The following is a 15,745-nucleotide window of genomic DNA, read 5'->3' as shown; positions in this document are numbered from 1 at the left end:
GAATACTATGCAGCCATAAAAATGAATGAGTTCATGTCCTTTGCAGGGACATGGATGAAGCTGGAAACCATCATTCTCAGCAAACTAACAAAGGAAGAGAAAACCAAACACTGCATGTTCTCACTCATAAGTGGGAGTTGAACAATGAGAACACATGGACACAGGGAGGGGGCCATCACACACTGGGGCCTGTTGGGGTGTGGGGGGCAAGGGGAGGGAGAGCATCAGGAGAAATACCTAATGTAAATGACAGGTTGATGGGTGCAGCAAACCACCATGGCACATGTATACCTATGTGACAAACCTGCATGTTCTGCACATGTATCCCAGAACTTAAAGTACATTAAAAAAAAAAGTTAAGGATCTTGAGAGGATGCATTTATCCCGAATTATCTGGTAGGCCCTAAATATAATCACCCATATCCTTATAAGAGAGAGGCAGAAGGAGTTTGGGGAAAGACACAAGGAGAAGAATAGAAGACACACAAAACATACAGAGAAGAAATCGATGTGAAGATAAAGGCACAGATTGGAGCAATGAGGCCACAAGCCAAAGACTGCCAGCATCTACCAGAAGCTAAAAGAGGCAAGGAAAGATTCTCCCCAAAAGCTTCTGGAAAGTTCTACAGACACCTTGATTTTGGACTTCTAACCTTCAAAACTAGGAGATAAAAAATTTCTGTTATTTTAAGTTACCCAGTTTTTGGTAATTTGTTACACCTGCCGTAGAGAAACTATATAACCTTGGTCCTCACTTTCTTCACTGGCAAATGGGGCTAACCATGCCTACCTCACAGATTCAATGTGAAAAGTTTAAGTAAAAACAATCAAGGCTAACATTTATATAGCACTTACCAAGTGCTGTCAAAGAAGGCAAAGTGCATGCCAGCACACGGGTCGTTATTATTCCAGCTTGTCTGTTTCGATAGTTCTAATTTTATAAGCTATTTTCAGATACCAGAGTAGAACATGCATATTATACAGAACGTATAGGTAAAACATGCATATTACACAGAACTTATAGGTAAGAAGTTACAAACCAAAATAAATATAAGACTCTTTCCTGGCCACCTAATCAATTTTTATAACAAATATATCCCCTGATTATCAAACATATCTAAATGAAGAAAGACGGCTATACTACTCTGTAGAGCTTTTCACTAAAGGTATATCAATTTGCATGAATAAACATTCAAAATAAGGATGTGTTGGTTATGCATAACTACAAATAATCAAGCAAAAGAGCTTAACTACACAATCAATAGAAATTACTCTGCCGGTTCAAGTCCAGTAAAGTCCACCTCACTCATTTTAATCACTGAAAAGATCCCATAAGTTCATTACATGATGAAACAATCATTGCTTTTAATCTTTTCTGCCATTTGACCAAAGAATAAGCACAGCATTAGGCTACTGTTTTACAGAGAACAGCCTGTCCAGTTAGCTATAAACTGCAGTCCCTATGTACTGATCTGAGCCCGAAGAAACAAAATTTTCCCCAAGCAAAACCAACATATTCACAAAAATATAAGTAAGATGGAGGGAGTGAGTATTCTGGAAGAATTGCACAGGTTGCTATTAGGAATTTTTTTTAGAGCAGCGGCCATGTGTGTTAGAATAGCAGGAGCGAAATTATGTATATCTCCTGGGAAACACACAGAGAGGCTGATGAATAAGAGAGGAATGTAGAATATGAATTCAGCAGAGTGGAAAGGAAGAGGGAAAAGGAGAGGAAGAGATAAAATTGTTAAAGTGCTCATCAAGCACAGGAAACCAGTATGAATCTATAGGGTGTTAGACAAATCTTTCCAGACTCTTGTTTTCTTCCACATCAGTCTGTGCTCATACAAGGAGGATATGACATCTATCTCATGCTAAAAAGAAGATTACCAGTACTAAATTAAGTACTCACCTTTGGATGGTGATTGCATGTGAGGTTCCTGGTATGTCTCTTCCTTCTTGCGCTAAATAATTTGTATAAATCTGTAATCATTTACTTGAATTGTTTGAATTGTTTTTGCTGACATTATTTTAACTTTTCGGCTGACCTGATTCATTTTTGGGAAAAGTTGGGATGTAAACTAATAATGGCAAGTGAGTTTAAAATTATAGGATCTAGGCAGTCACCCTGACTTGGCATTTCTGATGAGTATGTGCTGCTAGTTATGCTTGTAATAACTCAAGATGAGCCCTAATTCTTCATTCAGAGGAAATTCTTGGAAATGGTGGTGTTCTCCAAAAAGCTTAAGAATGTCTATGAAATAACTTGTTGGAGCATGGTGGTCACACTTCTCCTAGATTCTGACATTTTGCAAAATGAACAACTTCTAGCTCAGATTTTCTATAAGAGACCCAGTTTCCTGCGCATTTGGAGTCCTCTTCTTCCCAGCTTTAAGGGCTCCTGAAATGAGAGCTAATTCTACCACTAAACCTTTGACAATGTTTTCTTCTTCCTTCCTTCCTTCCTTCCTTCCTTCATTCCTTCCTTCCTTCCTTCCTCCCTCCCTCCCTCCCTCCCTTCCTTTTTGAACAGCAGCTTTACATCTCTATAGCATACTCATCGTTTGCATTTGCCACCCTGATTAATTCTCTCCCAAATTTTGCATATTTCCAAGATGAATCTCATTTACTACTCAGGAGGCTACCCTCTTCACAAATGCTTGTTAAATTGCCCTGGCCCTCAACTGGTTATAAGAGGCTAGTTAATAAGAGCTGGAAACAGAATTCTTTGGAGGATTACTTTCTTCTCATGAAGATTTGGGGAGAAAAATGTAACCACAATGAAATATATGGTCACTATTATTTTCAGACCTCCGCACACTAATTATTACTTTTTAAAAGAGATACATATATTTGCTTTCATCTTATAACAAAAATTGCATGATATCTAAATAAAATTCAGGAAATATATTTTAAAAGAAGAATCCATGGCCTAAAGTATAATAAGAATAATAATAATAATAATAAAAAGAAAAAAAAAAAGAAAAGTGTTCTACCAATCTTAGAGTTATTTGGTGAATCAAATAAAGAAATGCATGAGAAAAGGAAAAAAAAAAAAAGAAATTACTAGATTTAACATCTTGGTGTGTGGTCTTCTAGTATTTTTTATATATTCAAGTGTTTTTCTTTCTATTAATCAAATGCAATATATTTTTTGTTTTATTTTTTACTTTCTTTTTTATCATTATTTTTATTTTATTTTTATTTTTTCTTCATTTCTCCTAAAAACATGGGATACATATGCAGCACGTGCAGGTTTGTTACATAGGTATATGTGTGCCATGGTGGTTTGCTGCATCTGACCTCTAAGTTCTCTCTCCCTACAGGTCCTGGTGTGTGTTGTTCCCCTCTCTGTGTCTATGTTATTCAAGTATTTTTTAAACAAAAATGATTATGCTATATATAATGAGTTGCTTCTTTATCAATGGTTGAATTATTAGTTATTATTTGCTGCTCATTTTTTGTTGGTGATTCCATAGGGCTAACTCCATGACAATGTAAAATAAATGATAAGGCATTTGTTTTCTCAATCTCAATTCTAAGTTTCAATATCTTTTATATCTTTACTGCCTCCACTTAGAAATTATTAATAAAGAAATATTTATGCAGCTTCATCAGAGGACAAACGAGTTGCATCTGAAACAGACTTTTGGAAAGAACTTTAACTGAAAATTTAAAGTAACCACATATTATACCTGAAAATCATAGGGTGCTCTGGTCAAAAAAAAAAAAAGAAAGAAAGAAAGAAAAACAACTTTGAAAGTGTAAGCCACTCTTCTATAATAATCACATGGTGTTCTATACAGCCAACGTTAAACTCATCAAAAGCATCATTTTGCCATTCTTTCCTCTTGGATTCTAAATTTCAAACATCCAAGCTGCTTTCAGATGCCTCTATAATCCTTTCTTCATGGCTACACACTGTGATGCATAAAGGATGAGAAATCAAAGTTGTCAGCCATCTGAGAATTTTTAATGTATCAAACATCGCCTTCTAAATACATTTCTATTTCATTTCAAAAACAAAACAAGAGTGCTTTGGTCTAAAAAAGTCAGTCTGGTTCATTAACCTATAACTGTACAAAAGCAAGAGTCAATTACATTGCCACATCAGATGTGTGTTGAGATAATTACCCTGAAAAGAAGATGTAAGGATGCCCATAAAGGCAGTGAAATGTGACCTATTAAATCAGGCTGTAACCTATTATGGGTCAAAAAACACATTTGTAGGGCCAGTAGTCTCCTGCCTACATCCAGTCTTGCATGAATTTTGCAGGTTTCTTTTTCACGTAAACTTTCCATCTGTCTTTACATTTCAAACTGGGGTCTCGTCTTCCTACTTTCACTACTCTTGGCTATCTGGGATGCATATATACACGTTACAGAACTAATTTCCTACTTAAAATTACACCCTTTAAAATCTGTTTGCAAAATCTGACATAACAGGCCAAGATCAGGCTGTATTAAATCAGCAAAGAATCATTTAGGTTCACTTTCTTGTAAGTTCTCCCCTTGTTAATACTTTGTAACATTGATTTCCATCTCCAAAAGCAACATCTGTTACAGTGAGAGAGTAAATGAGTCAACAATCAGATTCACTGAGGATCACCTGGTGTGAGAGGAGAAAACATATTTACTACTGTCTTTACTTGGATTACTGCCAATCACAACACAGACAAGATGGTCACAAGCCTGAAAGGACTTCTTTTCTGAGAATTCAGTGTGTTGGAGGAATGCTCATTACTAGGCAGTTCAATATAAAAATCAGGGGCCATTCTCTTGCAACTATACATGGAAAAGAGAAGGAGAAAATGAATATAAGGAAGAAATGCAGGTCTTGGTTCTGTTTGTGAAAAATCAGCTGCACATTCTATAATTGGACATCCTGAATTTGAAAACTGGTATTTTCTTCTCTCAAATAACACAAAGAAGATAGTTACTCCCAGATACACTTTAATTATGTTTGGCAGGGTCCATAAGACCACCCACACATTTGGAGAATCACTAGAAACACCCATGGAATTCAACATATAGTTCATTCACGACTAAGGCTTATGATAGGAAAATAAGGAAAAAAGAAATAGGCAGAGTCTGGAAGAATCCATATGCGGGCTTCCTTGGGTTCTCTCCAACTCATGAGAAGTTCTGCTCAGGGAAGCGCATTATAGAATTAGCACTGAATCTTTTCATTTGGGACTAGCCACATAGGCACCTTCTGCCTAGCACATACAAAAATTCCAGATCCTGTGAAAGAAAGCAGGTATTCAGCATGAATCACAACGTTTGTACAAACAATTGAGGCACAGTGAGCCACATTTTTCCGTTAGGGAACATTTTGAAAGCCATGTTCCCAGAGGCCAGCCACAGGCCAATCTTGTAAGCAGGCGCTTCAGGAAACTGCAGTTTCAGTACTGCGATGTTAACTCTTTTCTGCACCAATACTCCTGCAGTGAAATACATTTACACCATATTAAGTTGCAAATAATTTCAGCAACAGAAAGGTCATCATAAGTGATCAAGGAAGTATCTGCATTAAAACACGCTTTACCATCCTCACAAAGGAGAGGGTTTCTCCCAGCTCTTCATATGTTCTATTGAAGACTTGTGTGAGGCCCTTCCAGACTACAGGAGCCAAGAAAATCCCTCCCAGTTATCAATAGATTATGGACTGCTGTACAATATCACTTATTATGTGATTTAAATTTGCATGAGTTTCTACCTCTTTGTCCATGTTTTTATTAACATTTCCTCTATTTGTAGTACCTCCTGCTCTTGGAATGATACCCCCAACTTTACAATTACAAATCCCACTGATATTTCAAGTGTGTGGGACCCTGCCAAACAGGATTAAAGTGTATCTAGGAGTAACAATTTTATTTGTGCCATTTGATATAAGAAAATATCAGTTTTCAAATTCAGAATGTCCACGTATAGAATGGGCTGCTGATTTTTCTCAAATATAATCTTCTGCTTCTGAAGCCATCCCCAGCAACACTGGCTGGAGTTATCTATACCTCTCCTAGCAGTTTCTACCTTGAGCTATAGATGCTTTTGTGAATATCATGCCACACGCATGATTTTCTCTCCTAATCTGCAAGCCACACCAAGGCAGTGTCTAATCCAATCATGATAAATGTTTGTCCTTTGCAGTTTTTCCCCCATCACACATCATCACTGATGTTTAGCACAGTACTTGCATATAGTAGGCACTCAGCAAATGTATGTCAGATGGGTGAAGACTGAATAATCTGGAAAGGCTTTGAATTGGCCCCTGTGAAATTGCTGATAACTAGACTTCTAAAGACGGCATATCTTTCCATGGAAAGCTCTGCCCCCAGCAGCAGAGATCAGAATGCTATGGAACCATTTTTATTGGTTTGCAAAATGCACTTCTTTGTCTGTAACTGCCCATTTCAGCAGCTGGAAATCTGGGGATTCTTCCTGGAAGTCAGTCTGAAATATAATATCAAGTTAAGGAGAAGGGGTCTGGGTTTGGAATCTGTTCTATTAATTTAGAGTCCTGAGTCTGAGAAGCATCATTTTCCATACTACTCCAGCGGCTCTGGCTCTCTCCCACAACATTCAGAACGTCTGTTCTGGATTCTCATTGAAACTAAAGACCCCAGAGCGAAATAGGAGCCAAGTTGAGGATGGAGGGGCAAGACTGAGGTCTTAGTCCATTAAGTACTAAGAAATGGCTCTACATTTCTGAGCTTCCCAGTGACACATTCTGAGGAACATAAAGAACAGTGTATTGTAAAAGTGTTTAACAGTTTATCGATAGGGAACAAAAATACATCATCGTCCCTGCTGCCTGTTACCCTGTTACCTTAGGTTCTTCTGTTACAGGTTTGTATTCTTGCTATTCATGAAAACCACTCACACTCATGAAAACCACTCACACTCCATGCCTGCTGGCAACCTTCATGACACTATAGCTGCCTTTTACCCAATGTATTCAATGGAACTTCTTCAGAAGGAAGGCACATCTTGCCTTCCACAAAGCAAGTCCAAATTGGAAAGACTTCTATAGTAAGCCTTTTAAAAATAAAAATTCTAATGTACTTGTCTTATCATTTTTCATCTACCAAGTTTTCTTCAAGCAGGGTCCCTGCTCCGTTCTGTGGAAAGAAATGAGAGGTTGCACAGTTTCAAGGCTCAGTCCAACGGGCATAAAACTCTAGCTGTACACATGTCAAGCTCCTTGTCCCTTCAAAGTCTCAATTTTGTCACCTTTAAATGAGAAAGAATAACATCTACTTCAAAGGAATTAAATGAGAAAAGTTGAAATAAAAAAGAAGTGACATTTTGGCAAGATCTGATTCTTGATCTGGATCTTGAACTTGATCTTGAACCATCACAAACTTGCCACCATCCAGGACACAGATGGGACTGTCGGCTGGGAGGAACCACCTACAATTTAATGGCCAGTTGTACAACAAATGAGAAAAACAATGAATAAAAACATGTCCTCATAACTTTCTGCCACAGCAAAGACCTTTTGGTGAATGATCCCAAAATGCTGTGTTTTCCCTCCCTAACCTGCGCCTTAGAAGGCAACTTTAATTTATTCTCTATGTGATAGCTATGGGAATAGCTTCTCTGTAGCCAAAGCTATTATTCTTCTCAAACTGAAAGGTCTTGCAGATCACATTAACTTGCAAATATGTGTGTGTATGGGTGTGTGTGTGTGTGTATGCATATGCACACATTTTTGGCCCAGTGTGAAAGCCCTTAAAGATCCTCTATAAAATTGTCAGCAAGAACAGCAGGCGTAGTTAACAGCAGGCTTCACGTCTGAAGGCCTGGAAGTGAAGTCAAGGAGGTGTGAACTGCATTTAATTAAGGACTTTTAGTTTTGGATCCCACTTCTTCAGGAGAGGAGACATTTGCAGGTAACCTGGACACATGTCCCAGGCCAGCCAAGTGCAGGAAGCATATGTGACGAGATCACTATATTACAGCGTGATAGATGCTATAGTAGCCCTAAGAACAGAACAGAGGGAGTTTGAACTAGGAAAGAGAAGGACTAACTGCTGCATTTGGGGGTGAGGGTGATTAAGGGGTTCAGAAAAGAGCTGAAAAGGGGCAGAGCAAACTTCAGAAGAGAGACAAATTTGATCGGTCTCTCATAGGATAAATAAAAGTTCACCAGGCAGAGGAAGTAAGTGGAAACAGTCAAGTATTCCAAGCAGAAGTGACAGCATGGAGGAGGCATAAGGCGGCAGTAGGCACCAGTCAGCCTCCCAGGGCGGATGGCCATTGGTATGTAAGAGTTCAGATTACATAGGCAAGGCTCATCAGATAGAGCACATGTTACAATTATGCCTTCCATACAATGGGCCTGGTTATCCTGACGTACTTCCCAGAAGCCTTTGAAGGAAAAAGAAATAGAGTTGACTTCAATGATATGTGCAAATGTAAAGTGCTATGTAACTACATAATATTGCTAATTTAAAAGCATTAAATATCCTTCACCTACGTTTCAAGGCAAGTTGTGAAAATAAAGCTGTCTTATTTCATTAAGAATACCCAACTGAGTTGGTAATGCCAATAATCACCCCCTATCAAGATGGCTGTAATTTGTTTCTCAACCCTTTTAAGTTCTTAGCAAATTAGTTTTTCAGCATGTGGTTACAAGGATATTATGAAATCACAGGGTTTAGGATGCCTTTCTGTCTTAAGACTGAGCTTTAGGTTGCTAGTGGCTTTCAGGGGCAAATTCCCTGAGAAACTTTGCATTCAGGTTGAAGCAAATCAGCCTATATGACTAAATATCTCAATTGAAAGTGCTCCTTTGAGTCTATCATTTGAAATGCTTTGTTTGCGTTTTAGAAACAAAAATCTTCCTGAGATGATCACATTGATGCCACTTGTTGCATCACAATCACACTCTCTTCCATGATATCATCTTCTCAAATAAAATCCTGTTATTTAAGTTATTAATGTTTAGCTTTTACAACTACCTTTTAATCAACAATTATTTAACATACATCATCCAACCACACTAACAATAAAAACTGGAGCTTCTTATGATAAATTATTATTTTTGTTTGGATGTTTAAAATCCTTTCCCTCTTCCATGTTACCTTTATTTAACATAATATGCAATAAATGAATCATTTATGTAATCCATCCTGGCAGCAACTGTTTTACCTGTACAAAACAGTTATCTGAGAAATGATATTAAAATGGCATTTCAAGTATCATTTGACTGTGGTCCCTAAAATGAAATGACTTTCTCCTTTGCCCTTTACCCCAGCCCTTAGACCAAAATGAACCAAACAAATAAAAATACAATTCAAAGAAAAATGTGAAAGCTAAGGAAAGATACTACAACCAAGATTCAAGAGAGAATCCACACTTTGATGTTTCTTTTGGCACTTCCGAGTACTGGGAAATTTTGAGAGAATACTAAATCAAGAAGAAATCTGACAATGATCAGGGTCATAGAATTGGAGAAACCTCAGGCAGCATCACTCTAAATAATCCTTGATGGATCAGAATCCTCCTTGCTTATAAAGACTTTCTTAGGAAGGAAATCTACAACCTTCACAAGGTTTTAATCTAATCCTTCACAGGGTTTTAAAGAGCCCTAGGTGGAAAGGCATTCAATGTTACCCTAACCAGAAACCCTGTATGTTATACAACTAAGATCTATTTTGTTTATGCAGAGAAAAACTCTTTATCCAAAATCAAGAAATAAGGAGCTTTGAAATGCATTTTCATTGGTTGGTCTGGGTCCACTTCTCCTGACAGAAACTCATGCAGTTCCAAGAAAAATGAAATTAGGAGTTTCACAATCTACAGTAATATGCATCATTGTATGACAGAATGAATTTAATGGAAAAGAATGAAATTGCTCCCAAGAGCCCCTGGAGATTTAGTTAAACAGCCAAACCCACTACTACTACTGAAGAGACTGGAAGCTTCACCTTGGAGAAGGAAAAGGGAAGAAGAAAAAAGAAAATAAGAAAAGAGTAACAGGACAAGAGGTAAAGAAAAGCTAAGATTGGCCGGGCGTGGTGGCTCATGCCTGTAATCCCAGCACTTTGGGAGGTCAAGGCATGAGGATCGCTCGGGCCCAGGAGTTGTTGACCAGCCTGGGCAACAACTCTATAGCGAAAGCCCATCTCTATAAGTAAAAGTTTTTAAAAACGACAACAATAAAAGAAAAGCAAAGACTACAGAGTTGTGAGGCACCTACCATGAATTAATGAAGCCCCAAGATGATGGCCAACACCTGCCCCTGCTTTTCTCAACTGCTAGGATTGCTGGAAAAGTCCCCCAGTCAAGGGATTGATTCTAGTAAATAATTCGGGAAGAAATATTTCAAAAAGAATTTGTCAATGGGATGCGCATTTTCCCTTTGGGTACAACCATTCAGAAATAGCACATTTGAACTCCAAGGTGAAAAAAGCAGGATTGTATCACAGAGTCTTTAGACATCTGGATTTCTGAAACTGTCATACACACTCTTTTCATACATGCTAAGTGAACAATTAAACTCTGTATTTTTATAAGGCATGTGTATATGTAAGTACACGTACGAAAAGAGACTTTGCAGAAAGAAATGAATGACAGAGTTTTAAGAATAAAATCAGATTCTCAAGAAAAATAGAAATAAAACAAAGCCAACAAAATTACAATATGCCATTGACAAAAGAAATTAACAGCATTCATATCACTGATACTATTAAAGTTGAATCTTGAACAAACAACAAACAGGCAAACAAATTTGCATGTCCATAGTTTAATTATTTAGACAACTTATTTTATGGCAAAACCCAGAATTCATCAAAACTGGCATCTTTTAATGCTAATTCTAATTAGAAACAGCATTGCATTTTGTATGCTTTCCAATTATGCATGAGAAAAGTCAGCATAAGTGTCCTCTCTTATCATAATTATCTGTTTCTAATTTCAATTTTGGCTATGACTTTGCACTCAATGATGTAAATGTAACTGTTCCTGTCAGATGAAGATTAATTTGATTTAAGCCCTCTTTGTTCTAATTATATATTCTATTTCTGCTCACCATGCAAGTTTCTTTCTATGCCACATCTGTATTTTATCACAACAATGGAGAATTTCTTTGGTATTTAAAAGGCAGCCATAAGATTTCTTCTTGGCACCATTATGACAATTTTCATTAAGCTTGTGCCAAAAAATTTAATATTTCAGCTGACTAATCTACAGATTAATGTAATTATTTGAATATTAAAGCATGAACTTTTCTAAAACGAAGTCTCTAAAAGTCATTGCTCTGATTACTCCCTTAGCTTCCAGGAAAACGTTATCGTTGTTAGTTTATTCCCTGGCCAAATTCGTTTATTGGGTGACACCTTGCATGCTATGCTTCTAACTGGCACCAATATAGAAACAGTGGTAGAAATAAAAATCAGTTGAGATTCAAAGCTCTCCTTCTGGAGGTCCAGAACTGAAGCATCCTTGCATTCATCCTCAATGTATCTTACTAATTTTCTACTGTGCCACTTCATAAAAATAATCAGGTGGATTTCTATATTCCTCAATGTTGGCTGTTGTTCTTTTATATTCCACCTACCTTTCTATTCTTTCTTTCATTTTTTTGTATTATCTCACATACGTATTAGTTATTTGTGGTGAGAACACTTACAATGTCTCTTAGCAATTTTCAAGTATACAACACATCGTTAATAACTAGAGTCACCATGCACCAGCATGGCACATGTATACATATGTAACTTACCTGCACATTGTGCACATGTACCATAAAACCTAAAGTATAATAATAATAATAATAATAAAAAATAACTAGAGTCACCATGCCATACCACCTACTTCTCGCTAAAAAAAAAAATCAGGTGGAAGATAACAAATTACACCTGCAGCAATCTCTTCCCATTCCTTCAAAGTAGAAAGTGTTTGGAATATAGCATCCTAAAACTAATACTGGTACTAGGATGCAGAGATGAAAGCCAACCTGAGGGTTAATACTCGATTAACATGTTCTACACATATCTCAGAGACTAAGGTTTTGATTTTGATTTGTACTCCCGTGGAAAAGCCCAGGAAGTAAAATATGGAGTATAATTAAATTCACTAAATACTTTGTCAGTGCTCAACACAATGTCAAGTACTGCTGGATAAATTTTAGCAGAAAAGTATGGTCAAGTCTAGATACCTTTAACCTATAAAATGCTTTGAGATTCTCAAAACTAAAAAAGATTTTTGAAATCAATATTTGTTGTTTTGAGAAGGGACATGGTATATTTATTTTAAAATACACAGTAATTCAGCAAAGCAAACACAGAGTTCGAGAAGTTAGCTATTCAGAAAAAGTGTCGTCAGCCTGGGCTGTAAGATCAGTGACCTCGTGCCACATGCACTTTTATATTTTACATGTTCAATCCTGTTCTGTCACAAAATAGATGTCAGGCAGTTTGTGGATATAAACACAATACAATAATGTTTAAAACTGTAAGAAATATGGATGGTGGGATCAGGCCAAGATTAAGTAGCCAAGTACTTTCTTAGAAAGCCTGGATATTTAGTCCAAGTGGGTCACAAAGAGCAGTCAGTTCCCTAGCAGCCAGAGCAAAGAGGGGCTCCTGAGAAGTTATAAGATGCATGGGGTACATGAAAGGAGAATCAGTCAACTATCCTCAGCGATCTGAGGGAACTTGCTTTCCTGGATCTTCACAATGAGATGTTATATGCATGGCAGATCTAGCTTAAGTAGCACCATTTGGAATTGCAAAAATATGGAACCAGCTCAAATGGCCATGAATCAATGAATGCATAAAGAAAATGTTATATATATATATATATATACACATATACACACACACACACATACACATTATATACATATACCATTAAGCATATATATGTATGTATGTGTGTGTATGTATATATATATATATACACCATAGAATATATATATATTCTATATATATATTCTATATCTATATTCTATATATATATTCTCTATATATTCTATATATATATTCTATATATATTCTCTATATATTCTATATATATATTCTACATATATATTCTCTATATATTCTCTATATATTCTATATATATATTCTATGTATATATTCTATATATATATTCTCTATATATTCTATATATATATTCTCTGTATATATTCTCTCTCTCTATATTCTCTGTATATATTCTCTCTCTCTATATTCTCTCTATAAATTCTCTCTCTCTATATTCTCTCTCTATATATTCTCTCTCTATATTCTCTCTCTGTATATTCTCTCTCTATATTCTCTCTCTGTATACTCTCTCTCTATATTCTCTCTCTGTATACTCTCTCTCTATATTCTCTCTCTGTATATTCTCTCTCTATATTCTCTCTCTCTATATTCTCTCTCTATATTCTCTCTCTCTATATTCTCTCTCTATATTCTCTCTCTCTATATTCTCTCTCTATATTCTCTCTCTATATTCTCTCTCTATATTCTCTCTCTATATTCTCTCTCTCTATATTCTCTCTCTATATTCTCTCTCTCTATATTCTCTCTCTCTATATTCTCTCTCTATATTCTCTCTCTCTATATTCTCTCTCTATATTCTCTCTCTCTATATTCTCTCTCTATATTCTCTCTCTCTATATTCTCTCTCTATATATTCTCTCTCTATATTCTCTCTCTATATATTCTCTCTATATTCTCTCTCTATATATTCTCTCTCTATATTCTCTCTCTATATATTCTCTCTCTATATTCTCTCTCTATATATTCTCTCTCTATATTCTCTCTCTATATATTCTCTCTCTATATTCTCTCTCTATATATTCTCTCTCTATATTCTCTCTCTATATATTCTCTCTCTATATTCTCTCTCTATATATTCTCTCTCTCTATATTCTCTCTCTATATTCTCTCTCTATATTCTCTCTCTATATTCTCTCTCTCTATATTCTCTCTCTATATTCTCTCTCTATATTCTCTCTATATAAATTCTCTCTATATATTCTCTCTATATATATTCTCTCTATATATTCTCTCTATATATTCTCTCTATATATTCTCTATATATATTCTATACATATATATTCTCTATATATATTCTCTATATATTCTCTATATATATTCTATACATATATATTCTCTATATATATTCTATACATATATATTCTCTATATATAATTCTCTATATATTCTCTATATATAATTCTCTATATATATTCTCTCTATATATATTCTCTCTATATATTCTCTATATATATATTCTCTATATATTCTCTATATATTCTCTCTATATATTCTCTCTCTATATTCTCTCTATATATTCTCTCTCTATATTCTATGTATATATTCTCTCTCTATATATTCTATGTATATATTCTCTCTATATATATTCTATGTATATATTCTCTCTCTATATATTCTATGTATATATTCTCTCTCTATATATTCTATGTATATATTCTCTCTCTATATATTCTATGTATATATTCTCTCTATATATATTCTATGTATATATTCTCTCTATATATATTCTATGTATATTCTATATATATATTCTATATGTATATTCTATATATATATATTCTATATGTATATTCTATATATATATTCTATATGTATATTCTATATATATTCTATGTATATTCTATATATATATTCTATGTATATTCTATATATATATTCTATGTATATATTCTATATATATATTCTATGTATATATTCTATATATATATTCTATGTATATATTCTATATATATTCTATGTATATATTCTATATATATATTCTATATATACATTCTATATATATATTCTATATATACATTCTATATATATATATTCTATATATACATTCTATATATATATATTCTATATATACATTCTATATATATATTCTATATATACATTCTATATATATATTCTATATATACATTCTATATATATATTCTATATATACATTCTATATATATATTCTATATATACATTCTATATATATATTCTATATATACATTCTATATATATATTCTATATATACATTCTATATATATATATTCTATATATACATTCTATATATATATATTCTATATATACATTCTATATATATATATTCTATATATATATTCTATATATATATATTCTATATATATATTCTATATATATATATTCTATATATATATTCTATATATATATATTCTATATATATATTCTATATATATATATTCTATATATATATTCTATATATATATATTCTATATATATATTCTATATATATATATACACCATAGAATACTACTCAGCCATAAAAAGGAACAAAATAATGGCATTCGCAGCTACCTGGATGGAATTGGAGACCATTATTCTAAGTGAAGTAACTCAGGAATGAAAAACCAAGCATCGTATGTTCTTTCTTATAAGTGGGAGCTAAGCTACGAGGATTCAAAGGCATAAGAATGATAACAATGAACTTTGGGGACTCAGGGGAAAAGGTAGGAGAGGGTGAGGGATAAAAGACTACACATTGGGTACAGTGTACACTGCTCGGTGATGGGTGCACCCAAATCACAGAAATCACCACTAAAAAATTTATTCATGTAACCAAACACCACTTGTTCCCCAAAAACCTATTGAAATTTTAAAAACGTAAAAAGAATCAACAGTTCTCCTAAAAAATATATATATATATATACACACACACACACACATACACACAGACATACACACACACACATATACACGCACATATATATAGTGAGGTTCATTATTGGCAGAGAATAGTG

General features: G+C 34.5%; 1 protein-coding gene across 4 annotated transcripts in view; it reads right to left on the bottom strand.

Moving 5' to 3' along the window:
• The window catches only part of AFF2 (ALF transcription elongation factor 2), a 498,044-nt gene that overhangs the window by 217,133 nt on the left and 265,166 nt on the right, over window positions 1-15,745 (bottom strand). The window lies entirely within an intron of this gene.

This window comes from Pongo abelii, chromosome X (assembly GCF_028885655.2).
Source record: "Pongo abelii isolate AG06213 chromosome X, NHGRI_mPonAbe1-v2.0_pri, whole genome shotgun sequence".
In the NCBI taxonomy this organism is placed as follows: domain Eukaryota; kingdom Metazoa; phylum Chordata; class Mammalia; order Primates; family Hominidae; genus Pongo; species Pongo abelii.
The sequence above is the reverse complement of the archived record's forward strand: the minus strand, read 5'-3'. Positions and strand labels throughout refer to the sequence as shown.